Genomic DNA, 22,683 nt, shown 5'->3' with positions numbered 1-22,683 from the left:
CCGAATTGGTGTCATCATGTGGGTGCTGAGAGGGTAGGCACTGTCCCCTGGGGAGGTGGTGATGGGTATCATTAGTGGGGTTGTGACATTACTCAGTATCTGACATGCATGCATGCGCAGTGGCATTTATACTCACCGAGCAGCCATGCCGCCCAGCTTCGATGTCCCGGTTTAGTGTAGACATTCTGTAAATGAAACTGTCGTGGGTGGAGCCTGGATAGTTGGCGTATACTGAGGTGATGATTCCCTTGGCATCACATACTACCTGGACGTTGATGGAATGCCAGTGCTTGCGGTTTCCATAGATGTGCTCAGTTGCCCTGGGGGGACGTAGAGCCACATGGGTGCAATCAATGGCACCTAGCACTTTGGGGAATTGTGCCACCCCATAGAAATCCTGGGCGACAGCCTGCCTTCTGCAGGTGTTCTGGGCAGGTATATGTGCCTGCGGACTGATGGGCGTGCAGTGATGATGGCCAAGACCTGGTGTAGGCAGCGTGACTGCGTGGCCTGTGACACCCCTCCCCACTATGGCACTTGTCCGCTGAAATGATCCAGTGGCCAAGAAGTGCAGTACATTAAGGACCTTCTCCAGGGGGCTGAGAGCTTGGGAGCACAGGGTGGTTGATGTGAGGTCATCCTCCCACTCACTGACCAGGTCGTGTATTATGTGAGGTGGAAACCTGTACCTCCCATACACATGGTCATCAGGCATCCCAAAAAGGCTTGTTCTGGGTGTAAAAATTCTGGCCCTGACTATCCTCCTCCTCCTCCTGCGGTATCCCACGGCCACTGCTGCTAGGAACGGTATATTCATCCTGGCGTCCGAGCTTGTTTGTTGTTTGCGCGCACTTTTATGCTGTGCGGGTCGACGTACGCCTGCTTCCTGCTGGCGTACGTGTTTCCGGATTGGCCACGTTTGATTCCATGAATACGTGGTGTAGGCGAGCGTGTAATATTTCCCGCGGACCCCTGAAATACACGTACACAGCCCGATCGTGTGTAAAACTTCCCGCGCACCCCTAAAATACACGTACCCAGCCCGATTGCGTGTAAAACTTCCCGCGCACCTATGAAATACACGTACCCAGCCCAATTGCGTGTAAAACTTCCCGCGCACCCCTGAAATACACATACCCAGGCCAATCGCGTGTGAAAACACCCGCGCACCCATGAAATACACGTACCCAGCCCAATCGCGTGTAAAACTTCACGCGCACCCCTCAAATACACGTACCCAGGCCAATCGCATGTGAAAACACCCACGCACACATGAAATACACGTACCCAGCCCAATAGCGTGTGAAACTTCAGGCGCATCCCTGAAATACACATACCCAGCCCAATCGCGTGTGAAACTTCCCACGCACCCCTGAAATACACGCACCCAGGCCAATCGCGTGTAAAACTTCTCGCGCACCCCTGAAATACACGCACACACTCCCCCAGGCCCGATCGCGTGTGAAACTTCTCGCGCACCCCTGAAATACACGTACCCAGCCCAATCGCGTGTGAAACTTCTCGCGCACCCCTGAAATACACGCACCCAGGCCAATCACGTGTAAAACTTCTCGCGCACCCCTGAAATACACGCACACGCTCCCCCAGGCACGATCGCATGTAAAACTTCCCGCGCCCCCCCGGAAATGCACGTACCCAGGCCAATCACGTGTAAAACTTCTCGCGCACCCCTGAAATACACGTACCCAGACCAATCGCGTGTGAAACTTCTCGCGCACCCCTGAAATGCACGCACCCAGGCCAATTGCATGTAAAACTTCCCGCGCACCCATGAAGTACACGTACCTAGCCCAATCGCGTGTAAAACTTCCCGCGCACCCCTGGAATACACGTACCCAGCCCAATCGCGTGTTACCGCGAAACCCGCAATACACGTTCCCCGCTTGGCGTTTGCTGTTTGGCAGTCTGGTAAACCGGTCCAGGGTTGGCGCAGCCCTTTGCGCTGGTTTTGGGATTTTGATGGATTCTCCTTGCGCGAGGGCGTTCTTGGGGGCGTAACTGGCGCTGCTGCAGGCTCGCTGCTCCACGCTGCGCCGCGGATGGTTTTGGATGCGAGAATCCATGAATGCGCTGTGCGCGGAAATCGATTTTATCGCACGCGGCTGGCGCAGACATTCGCACGGGCACGCTGTGCGCCAGCCGCGTGCGACATTTTTGTGCAAAATTCCATGAATTACCCTGCTAGTATATAAATTAGGATCGCTTGCACTTTCATTATTAGAAAATCTCTTAGTAGTTTTAGTGAGTATAGACAATATTTAGCAAATATTATCTTCATTTGACTGGCTAGTGGTCTAGCTTTCTGAGTCAATCTTTCTTTCCATATGGCAATTGATGAATTATTGTTTACATGATAACCTAAGTATCCTATTTCATTTAGTTGCTGTACAATCATTTCACCAATTTTTCATGTGTAGGATTTTAGTTTTCTTCCTGCATGAAAAACCACTATGTAACCACATACATTGCCACTTTCACAATGTGACGATGGAGACGATGTGTATGCATGGAAAATTGAAAGCATAACAAAGTAAGTTTATTTATTTATTTTATTTTATTTTAGCATTCATAGCAGTGCTCAAGCCCTCAGGTATCACTGTGCTAGTTACATTAAGTACAATAGATAACAGTTTATATGCAGAGCGGTGACGCCACACTTAAGCCAAACCACGCCTCTTAGTACAAGGGGCTACAATAAATATGCAGAGTCAAAAATAGGTAAAATGCAACAATGGAATGCATCAACTCATGGTGCGGGGGGCTGGAAAAAATATGTATGGTCAAAAATAGGTAAGTTCAACATTGGAATTCCTCACCTCATGATGCGGGGGGCTACACCAAATATGCGGAGTCAAGATAGGTAAGATACAACATTGGAAAGAAGCACCTCATGGTGCAGGGGGCTACACCAAATATGCAGGGTCAAGATAGTTAAAATGCAACATTGGAATACCTCACCTCATGGTACGGGGGCTACACCAAATATACAGTGTTAAAATAGGACAAATGCAATATGAGAAAGCCTCACCTCATGGTGCAGGGGCTACATCAAATATACAGTGGTACAATGTTCCTGCTTGTTTCACTTGCCTGAGTTTGAAGTTGCTAAGGAGGGATTTGGGTTCAACTACCTCAACCTCATCCATTACCCAGTCTGTGAGGAACAACATGTATGTTCCACATTCTCTGAGAACTTGGACATACCACTGTGCTTTGTTTCAACATTGATCGGTTTAATCAGATTGCAGTGAATCCTCTTGTTTTAGGAGTTAACAAATGGGGTGCAAAACAAGAGGAGGTTGAAGAGGGTGTGAGTTACCAAGTTCAGAATGTAGTTGTAAGTAGATAGGAAGGTCCCGGTGGGGGCTCAAGCATTACTCAAGTTAACTAAGTATCAGAGTCGAGATGAGAGTGTTTGCGGAATGTTAGGTGAGAACAGGGACAAAGTTGTAGGTAAAATAGATCTGATGCTTTTTGGAGTAAAGGTGTATAGGTGTATGTCTGAGCACTAGACAGGTTTTCTGTCCAAAGAATGAGAGCCAGATCCACTGGACAGGTTGGACCCCCATCCCCTGCACTCCTCTCCTACGTGAAGCTTATGACTCGTCCACAGCCACCCATGTGCCTGGGCCCGGTATGCAGAGTGGCTGCGGGCCGAGGCGTGAGACTGCACGGTTCACATTGTACCATGATACAAACTCCATTTTATAATACACTTAGGCTCCATTTTGAGTACACTAATTCAGGCCTACGTGGAACAAGCAGCCTGCAGAGCTACAGCTCTCCCCCACTTGATCGCGCACAGCAAACCTGCACTCCCCCCAGCCTCCTCCCCATGGCGGCTCCACTGAAGGCCTGTTCTCATGAGCAACTAGGCGCGAACAAGTAACCGAACAAACACTGTATCATTTACCTTCCGCAGTACATCATTGCCCTGACGGTGACCGGAGTTTAAGTTGAGGCCTGGGAACGAACAAAGCTGTCCCTATCAACATGTCTTGACCCCCGTAGACCCCCACACTCATGATATATGTTGTGCCTGATCCCCTACCCTGTTCCCCGTTTGAAGTGTAAGACCTGAATGTTAAATTTGTGTGCCACCCAGTCTTACCCATGCTGTTACGCCATTTACAACGAGGCTCAAAATTCATACTGTTGATTGTCCATATTAAAAGGGAATGACCCTTGCCCATCCCAGATATTCACATGCAAAGTTGTCCAACATATGTATGTATATTCAAACCTATTGTCACCAAGCAAAAGTCATTTACTACTGCGCAATAATTGAAAGGCAATGTACAAAATCCATATGCATGACACAATTTTAAGTGTTGTACCATATACCAGCCATTTAAAGTAACACACCCCACCTGTTGGCTAATGAGATGTCGTTTGAAGCAATTGTTTTCACACTTAAGAATGTACATCAGTCCAAGTATAAGTGTAACATTGTAATTTGTACGTATACACCAACCTCGTTCTACCTCATGTTGTATGCGATTTTTCCTCATGTGTCCCCGCAACAAAATGAAGAACTGCGAATGATGTAATGTTAACAAAAGCTTTTTTATTTGATTCTGTAAATACAGTATTCATAAACCACGAAGAAGTGTAAACTAAATAGTGTGTATAAGCTTGTACAATATACCCATAGATGAATGTATATATGTAAACCTGTAAGTGTACTGACTTACCTCAGTTCTCCGTCTCTATAATGATGTGCATGCTACTTGATAAATGTAGACCCGCAAGAAACTACAAGGCCATCTCCCCCTCCTCCTAGCGAGCCACGTATTCAACTCCCACCCTCCTCTCTCCAAGGTCCAGCTGAGGCTTGAAGGTCCCTGGTTTACTGACAAATATAGTTACACCTCCCTGCATTCCTGCTGAGTCTGTATCAAGTATTTACCTCCCCCCGGGCTCCTGACACCTGATGCCACCATAAAATCACCATTTACCGCCATGCTCCGATCAAAAAGAATTATGATCAACACGGCCCTACAGCCCGCCGCCTGTTAAAGCGCCAGCTATGTGCCCCTCTGACCCAATGGCACCCCAGTTCACCCCACCCTCGCCAGACCAAAAAGGCAGTTATTCACCTTTGTACTAACATACCGTAAAGCTGTCTCTTACTACATCTAACAAGGTAGAATGATAAAGGTACCCTAACCCGTGCCCCCTGATAAGACACCTGGACTCATGACACTGGGTCCTTTGTACCAGCGATTTTATGATGATGCATTAAGAATGCCTAGATTTATATACTGTTTCTCTCTGTCTCTTTTATGGTATTGGAATAATGAGGTGTAGGATTTATAGGCTAAATTGACACAGATATTACTGATGAATATGTATGTGTGGCGGCAAGGGCAAAATGTTAGTGCAGCAGCAATGTATCCACATGGACAGCTCGTGATCTGATACTCCACCCCGATGAGCCCAGCTGACCCAAGCACCCAGGGATGCCACCACGTGGATCTCCACCAATCATGGACCACCGTACCCACATTGTACATAGTAGCTAGTCTCCATCACCCAATCCCCAGGACTATGTGCCCCCTATAGCTTATCTAAGTCATGACGTATTTTTGTTTTAAATATGACTGTCTTTGCTATTGCCATACAGAGCACTCTCGGAGTTTGCAGAATCCTTTGCATGCCCTATATTGATTTAGATGAAGCCTTTTATATCTCACCCACACTTGGTCATGGTCTCATTCCCTGCTGGGGTGTGTCTATTATTGCCTCTCATTGTAGAGTTTAACTGCCTTTTGGGGGACTCTCACTTTCATAGTGGTGACCCCGATGCGATAGCGTTCTTTTTGTCCCTTTTGGCACGAGACGTACCCGGCCACAGCGGAGACGCACGGCGCGCCGCCTCAAGAGAGCAGCCCACCTACGGCAACTGGTACGCTCAGACGTGTGCACGCAGTAGGGCGATAGGGTACGGCCCCACTTCAAAAAACCCATAGTACCGCTCACCGGAGTCGGGGGTGGCCATTGAGCGTGGGGCAGCGCCGCCTGGACGGACCAGATCCGGAGGGTCTCGGATCAAGACGGGCACGTCAGTATTAAGTGGGCCTCATTTTAGGGTAAACTAATTGGGGCTTCCATACTTTTCTCTTTCTGTTGCATATGGCCATTAGGATAAGTTAAGGAGAATTACAAGGTGAAAAAGGAAGACGGGAACCTAGCTCTGCAAATGGGTAGAAGGTGGCGCTGCATATTGCTATCTTGACTAGTACTGGGAATAAGTGAAACAGAGAAAAATAGAGAAAAACATAAGAGTCTCAGATGAGTAGAAGACTCGGAGTAAAATTTAGAAAACGCTTTTTTCTTTTTTCTTTCTCTAAAAATATATGAGGGGATATTCTGACAACTCAAGGGTTAAAGGGTATGACGGGCTACAATAAACGGGAACAGTGGAATAAAGGACAGTTAAGGACAGAAAGGGCGGTATATGTTATATGTTGTAAGTAAAACGTTTGTCAAATTTACGTCATGTATTGAATATGTTATGCCTTTTCTGTGACTACAATGTTGAGACAAAGTGATAAATTGGTTGTATTGGGTTTTGGTAAAAAGTGGTCATTGTAAGTGTGACATTCGAGATCTAGTATACAGGACATTACAGAGATACATTAGTATTTATGAACTGCCATCACTAGAAGTGTGCACACAAGGTGCCCCGACCAACGTAAGGTGACACAAGAGGGTGAGAGACGGGGGATCAGCATGGGGGCTGAAACACCCCTGGCTCATATTTGTAAAAATTTGCCAGGTTACGTGGAACGCATAACCAAATGCCATGACCAATAGTTCACGGAACTAAAAGGGGAAGGGCTACCCCAGGTATGGCCCCAAGGAGGGTCGTTTGACAAAGACGTGTTGGACATGGTGGCCACATGATGTTTGTGAAGTACAAAGGAAAACATTTGTAGAATAGAAGAGAAATATTAGACTTATGGAGGCTATTTGAAGAAGTGCCCGTAATGAAAAGAAAGGAAATAGTACAAGAACAAACTACCTCTCCCCTGGCAACAGCAGGAAGTGAAAAAAAAGGGTGAAGGAAAGGAAGGGCCAGTAGAGGTAACACGATTGTATCCCCTTTTAAATAATATACTTTACATTAAGAGGAGATCCCGAATCCCATTCTGTATATTGAATGGGGTCCTACCTCAGTTTCGGGATTTGACAAACTTGAAATACAAGGAAAGGTAGGTCGAAGGAGATTGTCAACAGTAACTCTCTATCAAAAAGATTTCATGATTCCTTTACAAAATATATTTTAAATAATTATAGAAAATAAAATATTTCTTAAAAATAGAAACAATTTTCATATTTAATACATTCATCTTAATACTCTAAAGATACAATCAATAATGATAACAAGAAAAAGGGGGATAACAAGAAAAAACACAGAATCAATGTTAATGTTAAAAAATAATTTACACTCTATTCATTGCTAGGTAAAATTGGCCTATAAGTACTAATCCTTCTTAGGTCAAGATGTAGGATCAATCACAATCTGTAATTGTTTTTTTTATCATTAATCTTGGGTAATTCCTAGACTAAGAACTCAACATGTTTCAGTCCTCTAGATGTTTGCAGGACTTTCTTCAGGAGTAGTTGGTAACAGTATTAGAGTGATGAAAGTCTTCTTTTGAAGTTTTGATTCACTGTAAAAAGAGCACTGTTGACAAAAAACAAATTGAAAAGAATCAGCATATCGCTAATATTCTTTTGACACTATTGGGCTGTCTGGACCATTATCGGTTATATTAGTTACCTGAATTTCCAAATGTAGTTGGTCCCTCTATGGAGGTGAAGCGTGGCCTTGTTCAATAGGCAATTTTATCTTCTAGGATAGAGAAAATCTTTCACAATCTCCTAAATCTGAATTCGGAAAATGGAGGGGGACCATTATAAAAGCGACCTTTCAGCCCAAAAATTCAGAATCAGATTATGCTAGATAGGCATATTCATTATAAAAAGAGATTCCTAATGATGTGCTATTACTCATTCTGATTGAAACAACCATTATGGTGAGGTATATACAGCCGTAATACACCTTTTCTTACCTACATAGATTGAAATGGGGTCTCAAAAGGTAGATTCTTTGTAAGAATTATAGTCTTCAGTATTTTAGTGTTAAATCCGGGCGGTCTGTCTGGTGGGTGATTTCCAGAGGCTGTCTATAAATAAAGACAGAAAAATCCCCATATTTTGGTTGAGTTTAAGAGGTTCTCTGTGTGTAGAAACTACATAGTATCGTCTATAGACTAAATAATCCCGATTATTTATACATGGAAATATATGTACAAAATCGCAAATTTTCAATCAAATCGCTATTTTTCAAAAAATGGCCATAGCTAGCCTATCCCGTTGTTATCCGGATGGTTGCAGGATATTATCATTTTGTGCGGTATAGTTATCAAAAGTAGTTCTTTTAACTAGTAACGACTGTCCCAGGGTCTAAATAAGCATTCCCCCCGTATTAATGCCTCTGCAATGGAAGATTAAAGGTTATTACGCTTACCTTAGTAAGAATATCAACCGCATTTGTCCTTGCGGGCATAACGATTCCATTTTTGCTGTTAGCTCGATCTTTGCTTTTGCTGTATCTGATATCTTCTTTAGTTGTGCTCTACCGCGTCTTGAGAACGCTGGAAAAAACTGTGGTTTCGGGTGCCATCTTGAGTTGAGAAAAACTATCTTCACTCGGTGTATTCTCGGATGGTGTTTAGTCCTTTTTTAGTTTTTACCCTGAGATTTTTAGCCGTATTCCCTCTATGTTGCAATCCACTGTTTATAGTTTAACTATATAGATGAAATAAAGTAAAACTTGTCATGGGCGAAAAAAGGCAGTATTCCTATGGTATCTGTTATTTCAGCTAATAACAGGTGTAATTTATTCTGGTGTTATTATTTATTATCCCGCTTGTGTAAACATGCTACATTTCATTCTTTCTTTGCAATTAAACTTTCAGCCATTCAATAGACTCGTTTTGACCTATTTTGTCACTTTGTGTCAAAAAAATGAGTCTCTGCTCCTTCTCGAAAAGAATTTTACTTTTGATGTTATGGTTGTTACCTTGCACCATCATCAAAACTGTCCAATTGAAATCTTCAAATGCATGTTTTGTTTCCATAAAGTGTTTTACCAACGGTGCATTGGGTACTTTATTTTTGATGCAACTTTTGTGTTCTTGCATTCTAACTTTCACTTTTCGATTCGTTTTTCCTATATAATGTTTATTACAAAGGCAAGTAATCATATATATTACATACTCTGAGTTGCAATTTATCATTTGTTCTTGTTGCCAAGGTTTTACTAAACCGATGTTTACTTCTTTGTTTTTTTTAGTAAGTTTGCACATTGCGCAAGTCCCGCATGGATAGTGCCCGGTTATTGGGGAAAGGCCCCAGGTTTGTGTTAGACTATTCATAGTAGGTATTTTTTCTTTGAGCTTGCTACTGCTTACTCGATTTCCTATTGTTAAAGATTTTTTTTATGCAAACATTGGCATCGGTATTTCAGAGTTGGAATCTTTTAAGATTTTCCAATGTCGCTTTACAATTTGATTTATTTTTAAGCTAAGGTTTGAAAAAGTATTTACGCATACCAGTCAATCTTCTTGAATTTGTTTTATTTTATCTTCTAGCAGGGCGTCTCGATTGTTATTAGCCGCTCTTTTTACAGACTTTTTAATCAGTGTTTTAGGGTATCCCCTTTGTTTGAGTTTAGATGTTAAATTCCTAGCTTCTATTTCAAAAGCTTCTTTTTTACTGCTGTTTCTCTTGAGACGCAAGAACTGGCCAGTTCTTGCATCTCAAGAGAAACAGCAGTAAAAAAGGGTATACCCTAAACAACTGATTAAAAAGTCTGTAAAAAAGAGCAGCTAATAACAATCGAGACGCCCACTAGAAGATAATTGCACCCCAACCCACTGCGCCCACACCATACTATTGTAATAGAACAAGTGGACAGGTGAGTACTCCAATAATAGACATTGCAAAATTCACACAAGACTTAGATTCCAGATTATCCATGGCCCGAAATGAATTGTCTAGATTCTGAGATATATGTGAACAGCGTGGATCAGGCGCTTCCAGGATAGAACAAACACAGAGTGTGCAGACGCCTGACAGGTCCATAGAAGAAGGGTGGAAGAAGGGGGAGATACTATTCCGAATACAGGATGATCCGACCAGAATAATAGAGCTAGAACAACACCTGCCTGAGGGAAACACAGGGGAAGAAGGAATGGCCGCTGGAGGAGTGGAGGAGTTGTGGTGTGACATAGAGGAAGATGAGTTAGAAGGAAGAAGAATAGAGTTCGCGAAAGGAGGGGCGCTAGTGAAGTTAGATGAAACACTTCTGGGGAGGGCTATGGAGGCAGAATGGACTGGGAGACTGAGGAGCAGAGTGGGGAGAATGGCAGCATTGGGAAAGAAAGGATCAAAGGTGAGCATTGGGAAAGGAACAAAGAGTAGGCTGCAGCTGCCCTTGATACACCGAGGAGGAGGGATGCCAAATTATATACCCTGGGCTGAGATGGATAAAGCCAACTTGTTGAAATTGTTGCCCCCTCTGTCAGGAGGAGCATGTAAATGGATATATGCATTCGAGAAGCACACAGCAGGAGTACCGTTAGCTGTAGGTGACGTCAAATGTTTGTTGGTATCCGCAGTAGGTGATCAAGCTGACAGGGTTTGGGCAAAGGCCGGATTCCCAGGAATAACATTAGATTGTGACCAGCATGATGGTGCCGCTTTCAATACTGTACGCGCGAGAATCTGGGATGCCTTGAGAGACAACTTCCGAGATACACCGGATTTGCAGTCAGTAATGCAATGTATAATGAATGATAAGGAAGATGCCATGGGCTTCATTTTGCGGGTGCAGGAGATGTGGAGAGCGGAAACAGGTATGGCCTCAACATCTTTATTTTACTTTATAATAAAGAGAGGGCTCCCAAAAGAAGTTCAGAAAGCACTCGACAAAATATCAGGGATCGAAGCAAAAGGATGGCCCGAAATATAAAGCATAATAGTACATCACTGCAAAAGAATCAAGGAAAGGGAGAAAGAGATAGCACAGAAAAGGTTGGCAGACGAGGCTAAATTAATACAAATGAAACTGGTGAAGGTCGCGGCAGCTGTAGCTGCACTCCCCACAGATAGAGAAGCAGAAGAGGAGGAGGGGTCAGTAGCAATACAAGGGAGGATGGCAGCCAATTGGGCGGGAAATGGACAATCACAGTGGAACGGAGGACCACAGTGGCAAGTGTGGAGCGCCCGGGGAGGAATAGATGGGTACAGAGGACACAGAGGTGGTAGTCCGTGATACGGAGGGAATGGTGGGTACGGAGGTCCAAGTCTGATGGGGGGAAAGGGAATTGTTGGAATTGCAGGAGGTGGGGGCATTTCTCACGGGATTGTAGGAGCAGGTCAATGAATACATACCAGAATGAACAGCAGTATGGCCACCCCCACCCAGGAAGCCCATATGAGTTGCCAATGGGTGGTGGAGGGGGAAGGGGACAGCAAGATGAGATGTGCCCAGAGGAACATAGGGCGCCAACGCATAACGTCCAGCAACACCCAAAATGCCGAGAGCACATGACATACACACAGGGCAACCCTTTTGCCACAACCACATATGGTGTAACTGCACCCTTTGGAGGGGTGGCCATGGTATTGGGAAATGTTTTCGATCATGGGGGTAGCATGAGGCATCCAGCATAGGACAGCCCGCAGAGAGCACTTGCGTGTCCAGTACTATCAACGACCCTAGATGCAGCAGAGGAACCATTGGTGGGCCAGAGATAGGGAAGAAACAATTCATTTTTATGGTAGATTCGGGAGCTGAAAAATCATGCCTACGAGAAGGCAGGTTTCCGCTATCTAATTGTAAATTGGAGATTCAGGAGTTCTCTGGGGCGGTGGTCGAAGTTCCTTACACAGAAGATTTAGATGTAACAGTGGGGAAAAACAGTACAAGCTCCCCTGCTGTACTATGAACACTCTCCAATCAACTTGCTGGGGAGGGACCTCCTCAGTAAACTCAACATGACTATTTCTTTTACCAAAAGGGGACTAGTTTGCTCGACCCCAGGGATCTGCCCAATGCGAGTGATGTTGGTAGTACACACACGAGCTACAGTGCCAGAAATATGAGGCATACCAGTGGACCCAGATATGTTCATTCAAGGGTTAAAAATCCTGGCGTGGGTGGTTCCCGAGTTGTAACGCCAGGAATGGAGAGTGCCTGCAGAGTTTGTTTTCCGTCCTATAGCAAGTCCAGAGATAGTGCCAGGAACAGTGATGTCATTAGATCTGCATGTATTACAGGTATCAGCGCAAAGGATAGCAGTTATTGGAATGGACATACATGGCTGCCAGTGGCACACAGCATTTTGCATAAATGCTAACATTGCATTGCGAGATTTATCAGATGAAGACCTCTTCATAGGCTGAGACAGTGCAGCTGATGGCAGTGGTAGGAGCACCACCTTCATTTTTGATAAGACATGCAATTAGTGCCGGATGACCTATGGACCACCAGCCCACATGATGTGGGACTGTTGCATGAGGTAACAGCAGTCAAGATAAAACCTAAACATGGAGCCTTGTTGCCCAGAGTGAATCAGTACCCCCTGTCCCAGGAAGCAGAGGGAAGGATAAAAGAAATGATTACAGCGCTACTAGCACAGGGCATAATAGTACCATCAAATTCACCATGCAATACGTGCACTTACCCCATCAAGAAAGCAAAGGGCGGGGCTTGGAGGATGATCCAAGACCTACGCCCACTTAATGACATCATACAGAAGGAATTCCCATTAGTTCCTAACCTAGCATCAATTTTGTGCAGCATACCAAGAGATGCATCTTGTTTTACAGTGGTGAATTTGAAGAACGCATTCTTCTCAGTACCACTAGATGAAGAGTCCCGATATCTGACAGCATTCACATTGGGAGGAAAGAGATATGAACATTGTAGGTTACCCCAGGGATATTGTGAAAGCCCAAATATATTCTTTAGGATTTTACACGAAGATCTAGGAAATGTTGCCACGGAAAGCACAATTATTCAGTATGTGGATGATTTGCTGATTTGTGGAAAAAATTAAGATGAGTGTAGGAAGGATTCTATTACTCTTTTGACATTGTTGGCCCACAAAGGTTACAAAGTAGACAAAGAAAAATTACAATACTGTCAACAAGAATTGTTGTATTTGGGACAACTAATCTCAAAGGATGGTAAACAAATCATACCAGACAGGGTAGCCGCCATCAAAGCAGTAAGCAAACCAAAAACAGTGAAAGAGATTCAGAAATTCCTCGGCATGTTCAACTACTTCTGAGCCTGGATATCAGAATATGCAGGATACACAAAGCCATTACTGCAGGGACTCAAGGAAGTGCAGAGAGAAAACACACACATACAATGGACAGCAGAGATAGATGAGGCCTTCACCTCACTTAAAGAACTAATTTCAACAGCACCATTACTCACGAACCCAGACTATGAACATGAGTTCTACTTATTTTCATATTGCAACGGGACACTCATGGCAGCAGTCTTGACACAAAAAACATCTCTGGGACACAAACCATTGGTCTATTACAGTGGAACACTGGATGCAGTGATGCATGGACACTTCGCCTGCAAGCAATCACTCGCAGCCGCGGCGTTCTCGATTGAAAAAAGTGTGACAGTTGTGATGGGGTGTTCTGTGACACTGTTCCTGGAACATTCTTTATTCGCCATAGAAAGATCAAAAAGCACATTAACAACTCAGAGAGCAACAGCATATGAAATTATTCTGTCCAGCGCCAACATACACATAGTGAGATGCAAAACAGTTAACCCTGCCACATTCATCACAGAAGCATGCACAGTGGAAGACATGGAAACTCATGATTGTGCGACGTACAGAGGTGAGGATGGGGATACATCAACAGTAAGTGAAAATGCACTGGCTGAAGTTGAAAAGCATGTGGGAATATCTGTTGTGAGATTAGAGGAAGGTGACTAAGAAGTACTCGTCCAGCAAAGATTACCAGCCCATTACTCGGCACAAGCAGCAGAGCTAGTAGCACTCATTAAAGCGTTACATGCAGCCAAGGGTTGTGCAGTTACAATCTATACAGACTCACCCTATATGACTATTACAGTACACGGGGGGTTGGCTAGATGGGGGAGAAGAGGATTTAACAGAGCAGATGGATCCCCTGTGCAACACACTGAGTTACTTAAGGAATTGATAGAAGCACTAAAAGAACCTACAATTGTAGCCATAGTGAATTGCCAGGCTCATACAAAACAACACTGACGTAATCTCTTTGGGAAACGCGGCAGCAGACGCTGCCTCGAAGGAGGCATCATACTTAACAAACAGAGAAAAGGTGAGTACTTGGTACAGAAACATGTAGAGGAGGATCTCCCAGACGGCTATAACTCAATGCCCATATAACAAATATTAGAACTACAAGATGGGGTGTTAGATGGGGAAAAGGAGTTATGGGGAAAAAAGAGGATGGAGGCAGTCCTCTACGGACCTCCTTTGGCGCCAGAACAATACAGGTAAAGTAGTGGTGCCCCGTAAACTACTCGATATAGCATTTCAACAGCTTCACTTCCCAGCACACAATGCAAGGCAGCACATTGCTGCCGAAATACAAGAAAATTGGTTCATCCCAGGGTTGCAAGAGCAACTGTCAAAACTTTCAATGGAATGTACAACTTGTCAAATATATAATTCAGGAATGGCATTGAGAACATTGTGGGGACATTGCCCAGACCAACAGGCCCCTTTAGGGAGCTGCATATTGATTATGCAGACATGGGAGAAAGGTGCAATGGGTCACGCGATATGATAGTGGTGGTCTCCCCATTTTCAAGATGGGTGGAGGCAGGACCGTGAGCCAACCTGGACGCGAAGTGCGCTGCTAGGTTTTTAGTGTGGGAAGTGTTTCTGCGCTGGGAAATTTGCGACGTAATTCGCTCCGATAACGGCAAACATTTTGTCAATGATCTGTTCAAGGAGGTTACTGCCCTTCTAGATACAAAACATAAACTGTGCACTATTTATCACCCGCAAAGTAACGGCGTGGTGGAGAACATCAACGGCCTCCTTAAGGGAAGGTTGTCAAAGTTGTGTTTTACACTCAAGAATAATTGGATGTACTGTTTACCTTTGGCCTTGTTTGAGTTGAGAAATCAACCCAGCAAGGACCACCACTTGTCGCCCCATGAAATTGTAACAGGATGGTGCATGCATACAACAAATTCTCCACTCCATAGACATTCAGACGCCCACAGAAGTGCTACAGTGTTACGGGAAGAATTCAATGAATACTTGACAAAGCTCACAAAAGTGTCCCGTATGATAGCAATGCAGCTAGCACCCCCATTTACACACGAGGAATCAAGTGAGACAACGACACCTGCAGGAGAAAGCCCAACAGGACAGTTGATTCCAGGGGAGATGGTGTACGTAAGGAGTTTCATTCGTAGGTGGAATGCTCCAAGATTTCATGGCCCATACGAGGTGGTGTATTGCACACCACCAGCAGTTATAGTGAAAGGCCTGAGATACTGGATACATTTGATAGACGTGCGAAAGGCTTACAAAAGTGTCACACAAGCACAAGAAGGGAAAGTAAACGAGGAAGAAACACAGACGTGATAATAAAAGGGGAAATATTTGCTTCCTTGCCAGTACTTATGTAAGAAAATAGGGAAAGTATTAGATAAATTACAGCTGTGATGTACATAATGTTGATAATGAGCTGAAGAAATGTCTCTCTCTCTCTCTCTCTCTCTCCCTATCCCCCTCCAATGGTTTTCTTACCACTTCCCCCTTCTCGAACTGACAAATGAACATGTGAAAATAAATGTATTTTACTATTTTGGGATGCTTAATACACTTTTATGTTTTACTATGTAGGGGAAACGATGGCAGCACAAGGGGACCCACCCACGAATGTTGTTAGAGCAGATCGAAATGGGAATGTACATTTTTACTTGCATAGATATTCATATGAGTGCAGCCTGTTTGTATGTGCAGTAATATTTTTCACACTAATGTTTGGCCTAGTTTTTTACTGGGCAGTTACATTTATATCTATCGATATAAATGCGGGGGCAGGGAACGGAACACATATGATCAAACAAGGGACCTATCTTATATGGGATGGCATCCAGCTCATATGGGGGCATGACACCCACCATGATTGTATACAATACCTAAATGACACAGACAATAAGCGAGCAACCCCAAGCCCTATTCTCCCGTACAATGCCTCTGAATATACTGTTTATGAATTGAATGATCGAAATCCTTCTGTTTTATCCTGGTTACATGATGTTGCCACCGCTGTCACACCAACATCTGAAACCTCTATAGGGTATGAATCCCCTAAAGGTATAAAGGAAGATAAAGGAAGATAATGCGGAAATGACTGAAAGATTCCTTGCTCTGCATGTCGAATGGGAAAGGGGGGGGGCGCAGAGATTACTCCAATACAACATGCATTAGGGCATGAGAGAGTACACCCCAGAAGCAATCGGAGAAGGAGGGAGGTTGGGAGGAGAAAATATGACGAGTGCACTGGGCTGGGGCTAGACACGATAGAAGACCCCAGGCACCCGCACCTTTCAAATAAATGGTATGCAGACATGAGTTTCACTGCCAAACAAACCACCAACAAGAGCTGTCACGTATGCTCTCTGATACCCCATGCCTCGGGTACCCCTAAGGTGCTCCTGCCTCGAGAACTGCCTCTTGCAGACACCCAGTGTCTCCTTCATCTCACCTTATGTAGAATAAAGAACACCTTCCACGTACACACAGTCTCTTTTGAAATTCTGCAGAACGAAAAAACATGCTATTCGAAACCTAAATGAGTGATATGTTTGAAGGAACCGTTTTTGGTGATTAAAGGAACATTGTTTTAGGAGAATAAATGGAAAGAAGAACAAGTGACATGCAAAGCAAAAGCATTACGAGGGTTTGCGGCAGAAAAACTGCAATGGGTCGAGAAAACATGCGTGCCAGTATGGGCCGAGCCCATCACAAAGCTCACCTGGGTCACAGCCCTGGAAAAACCTGTCAAACTGCAAAAAGAAATTACATATGAACTATGCTTCCTCGGTGGAGGAAAAAATAACATGGGCACAAACAAGAACTGTAACAAAACACTCATCATTCCAGATATGAAGAAAGGGACAGCCGCTTTGATGGATACTTACTGGGTCTGCGATAAACAGGCATACTTGCAACTTCCACAATCCTGGAGGGGCACGTGTTCTTTGGCAACGCTGCACTCCACCCTGATGGTGGTTCTGGAGAGTCATATCGAAGGGGGAAAGGGATTGCAAGCCGTCCAAGTTTCAGAACACATACAACCAACAGATGAGACGCTAATATATGCCCTATTCGCAGACAATGTGCAAAGCCTGATATCAAGAAAACTGAGGTCATCCAACTACATATCAGCCTCCGCAGAACTTTTAGTGCAGATTCCAGCTAGGTTCCAGCTATTGAAATCAGATGAAACAGTCTTCGCCTCCCTAGTCCTCAGTATCCAGGCACGAGCCAAAGCAAAATGGCTTCAAATCATGCGCTGGGAGCTGATCCAACTGGCCAACGACACTGAAGAAGGGTTCAACGTGATCAAGGTGGAGCTAAGGGCCCTACGGCTAATGACAATGCAAAACAGGTATCTCCTAGACCTGAACGGCGATGGATGGAGGTGTTTGCCGAAAAATCGGGAGTGCATGTTGCACGTTCGTGCATTCTGCGGATGTGGACAATGGAACAATGTCTCACATTATCACAGCAGTGCACAACCTGGGCAGGCGGATGAAGAAGGAAGGAGGTGTGGATTCGAGCTCTTGGTTCAACAACATTTTTTCATGGGTACCCTCCTGGCTCGGAATGACTGTTAAAATGCTGATAACCATCATCACGTTTTTGCTCCTGATTTTTTGTTTGTACCAACTAGGTCTTCGGTGCTGCGCAAACGCGGTTCCTAATGGTACAATGATGATGTGACAATGGGCAATTCTAGAGGAGCAGCGCAGGTTACACAGGAGGCACAAGTGCAAACAGGTGAGGACCCTGAAACCAAATATAGAATTGTGCCATTGTACTATGACGGGGATATAGTGGACATATTGTATCACATCACAATAAGGGAGCCCCTAGAACGAGCATGGTATAAGAAGGTATGGGTAGATTTGGAGGGGTATGGGGGATATACATATATGACATGCACCCCTGACGAATATGCCAGGGCAGGACAGAGTCTCAGGGGAGTATGTAGGTCCTGGATGCCAATAGAAGGGATGCCAGCATGGGACAAGGCCTTAGCTGATGAAAAGGAGCGAAAAAGGTTGGGTAAATTACAATATTCGTTACTTAAGTAACGAAAGCGGGGAAATGTATGGGAGGAAAGGTCTTTAGGACCCCCCTCCCCAGCACTCCTCTTCTATGTGAGGCTTATAACTCGTCTGCAGCCACCCATGCGCCTGGGCCCGGGATGCAGGTTGGCTGCGGGCCGACGCGTGAGACTGCACGGCTCACATTGTAGCATGATACAAACTGCAATTTGTAATACACTTAGGCTCCATTTTGAGAACACTAATTCAGGCCTCCGTAGAACAAGAAGCCTGGAGAGATACAGCTCTCCCCCACTTGATCGCGCACATTTACCTTCCGCAGTACATCATTGCCCTGACGGTGACCGGAGTTTAAGTTGAGGCCTGAGAAAGAACAAAGCTGTCCCTATAAACATGTCTTGACCCCCATAGAACCCCACACTCATGATATATGTTGTGCCTGATTCCCTACCCTGTTCACCGTTTGAAGTGTAATACCTGAATGTTGAACCCGTGTGCTACCCAGTCTTACCCATTCTGTTAAGCCATTTAAAAAACTCATAATGTTGATTGTCCATAGTAAAAGGGAACGACTCTTGCCCATCCCAGATATTCACATGCAAAGCTGTCCAACATATGTATATTCAAACCTATTGTCACCAACCAAAAGTCATTTACTACCGCGAAATAATTAAAAGGCAATGTACAAAATCAATATGCATGGTACAATTTTAAGTGTTGTAACATATACCAGCCATTTAAAGTAGCATACTCCACCTGTTGGCATGGGATGTCGTTTGAAGCAATTGTTTTCACCCTTAAGAATGTACATCAGTTCAAGTATAAGTGTAACATTGTAATTTGTACGTATACACCAACCTCATTCTACCTCACGTTGTATGCTAGCTTTCCCCATGTGTCCCCGCAACAAAATGAAGAACTGCGAATGATGTGAATTTAACAAAAGCTTTTTTTATTTGATTCTGTAAATACAGTATCCACAAACCACAAAGAAGTGTAAACTAAATAGTGTGTATAAGCTTGTACGATCTACCCATAGATGCATTCATAAATGTAAACCTGTAAGTGTACTGACATACCTCAGTTTTCCTTCTCTATAATGATGTGCATGCTACCTGATAAATATAGACCCGCGAGAAACTACAAGGCCATCTCCGCCTCCTCCTAGCCAGCCACGTATTCAACTCCCACCCTCCCCCCTTCAAGGCCCAGCTGAGGCTTGAAGGTCCCTGGTTTACTGACAAATACGGCTACACCTCCCCGTATTCCTGCTGAGTCTGTATCAAGTATTTACCTCCCTGCAGGCCTCCTGACACCTGATGCCACCATAAAATCACCATGTACCGCCATGCCCCGGTCACGAACAATTATGAGCAACACGGCCCCACAGCCCGCCGCTTGTTAAAGTGCCAGCTATGTGCCCTCTGACCCAATGGTACCCCAGTTCACCCCACCCTCGCCAGACCACTGGGCAGTTATTCACCTTTGTACTAACATACAGTAAAGCTGTCTCTTACTACATCTAACAAGGTAGAATAATAAAGGTACCCTAACTCGTGCCCCCTGATAAGCGACCTGGACTCATGACACTGGGTCCTTTGAACCAGCAATTTTATGATGATGTATTAAGAATGCCCAGAGTTATATACTGTTTCTCTCTGTCTCTTGTATGGTATTAGACTAATGAGTTGTAGGATATATAGGTTAAATTGACACAGAAGTTAGTGATGAATGTGTATGCGGGGCCGCAAGGGCAAAATGTTAGTGCAGAAGCAATGTATCCACATGGACAGCTCGTGATCTAATACTCCACCCCGATGAGCTCAGCTGACCCAAGCACCCAGCAATGCCACCACGTGGATCTCCACCAATCATGGACCGCCGCACCTACTTTGTACATAGTAGCTAGTCCCCATCACCCAATCCCCACGACTATGTGTCCCCTATAGCTTATCTAATTCATGACATATTTTTGTAATAAATAGGACTGTCTTTGCTATTGTCAGACAGAGCATTCTCAGAGTCTGCTCTGTCCTTTGCATGCCCTATATTGATTTAGATAAAGCCTTTTATATCTCACCCGCACTTGGTCAAGGTCTCAATCCCTGCTGGGGTGTGTTGATTATTGCCTCTCATTGTACAGTTGAACTGCCTTTTGGGGGATTCTTACTTTCAATAGGCAGGATAGAGTAGTGGTAATACGTGTTAGTGAGAAGGAGTGGTTAACAGTGAGAGTGGCACAGATCGTAGAGCTATTAGATGAGCAATAGATGGCAAGGCCATTGACATAAAGGGATGAAGAAAAGGACTGGGGCAAAAGCAGTATAGTGGGAAGGGTAAATAAGAGCTTGGAGGGTTATGTTGGAGAAGTAGCTACACTTAGCAGTATCGAGATGCATAGTGAGTGCAAGGTAGACATGGCTGCAGGCAACTAGGAGTACAGGGGAGAAGGATCTGTGAAAGCAGCACAAGTTTTAGATATTCTTGTTTTAAGCTGACAAATCCAAGGGAAGTGACTGTTGGAAGTACAAGTGTGGGCAGGATAGTGATGCTCAAATTGAGAGCTCACAACTAGACTACATTTATGAATGCCTGCTCTGTGGATGAAGCCTGAGGTTTGCATCATAGAAAGATAAGATACAGAAGTACTAATATTACTCTTTACCATGGGTAGTGTAAACATGAAATCTAATGTGTCCTGCGTGTTTTTATACCTGGGTTAGTTGTAACAGACGTCATTGGTCTTACCTCACAAGTCTGGACAAAAGTGAATGCCTGTGTGACCAGGAATTCCTAAGTCATTTCACAACATGATCATCATTAGTAGATAGAGGCAGGCTCATATGTAAGAAGCATGGTGTTATTAATCAACCCTGTTTTATTTATGTCATTGTTTATTTATATAAAAATGTCTATGTTGATATTAATCAAGAAGCTTGTATCATCTTTTAAGGAGATGGCAATCAGGCAAGATAATTGGATGATGTTGTTTTAGTTTGGCTGACTCTACCTTGGCACAGTGCTTGGCAGGGTTGGAGGTAATGAAAGAGTCATTTTCAGGAAACAACAATGGCCAGTGCAATTGTCTGACATTGAGGGGGTAATTCATAGAATTCAGCGCACAAGTGGCGCACGCAGCTGGCGCACAGTGTGCGCGTGCGAAACCCTGCGCCAGCTGCGTGCGCGAAAACCCATTTCCGCGCACAGCATATTCATGGATTCCAGCCACCAAAACCAGCCGTGGCGCACAGTGGCGCAGCGACCTTGCAGCAGAGCCAGTTACGCCCCCAAGAACGCCTTCCGCGCAGGGAAAAGCCATCAAAATCCCCAATCCAGCGCAAAGGGCTGCGCTAACCCTGTACCAGCACGACAAGCGCGATCGGGCCTGGGGGAGCGTGCTACGTGTATTTCAGGGGTTCGCGTGAAGTTTCTCACGCGATCGGGCCTGGGGGAGCGGGCTACGTGTATTTCAGGGGTTCGCGTGAAGTTTCTCACGCGAATAGCCTGGGCGCGTGTATTTCAGGGGTGCGCGGGAAGTTCCACACGCGAATAGCCTGGGCGCGTGTATTTCAGGGGTGTGCGGGAAGTTCCACACGCGAATAGCCTGGGCGCGTGTATTTCAGGGGTGCGCGGGAAGTTCCACACGCGAATAGCCTGGGCGCGTGTATTTCAGGGGTGCGCGTGAAGTTCCACACGCGAATAGCCTGGGCGCGTGTATTTCAGGGGTGCGCGTGAAGTTTTACACGCGAATAGCCTGGGCGCGTGTATTTCAGGGGTGCGCGGGAAGTTCCACACGCGAATAGCCTGGGCGCGTGTATTTCAGGGGTGCGCGGGAAGTTCACACGCGAATAGCCTGGGCGCGTGTATTTCAGGGGTGCGCGGGAAGTTCCACACGCAATTTCAGCAGGGTACGTGTATTTCAGGGGTGCCGGGGAGTCCTACATGTGATTTGACAGTGTGGGTCCTCGCAGGTGTTCCCTGTACACCCTCCACGGCCCCTGCAGGCAGCCCACACCACAGGGGACTACCCTGCATCCCTGGTCATGTCCCGCAGGCAGCCCACCCAACATGGGCATGCCCCCCAGCAAAGGCACATGTCTCCTTGAACTAATGAACACCAACTCATGTCCCCCACCACCCCCACCCCCCAGCACTGTGGGGCACCTGCCAGCAGGCCCCCACCCATGTCCAACTCATGTCCCCCACCACCCCCACCCCCCAGCACTGTGGGGCACCTGCCAGCA

This window comes from Ambystoma mexicanum, chromosome 2p (assembly GCF_040938575.1).
Source record: "Ambystoma mexicanum isolate Mex_15411 chromosome 2p, UKY_AmexF1_1, whole genome shotgun sequence".
NCBI lineage: Eukaryota > Metazoa > Chordata > Amphibia > Caudata > Ambystomatidae > Ambystoma > Ambystoma mexicanum.
The sequence above is the reverse complement of the archived record's forward strand: the minus strand, read 5'-3'. Positions refer to the sequence as shown.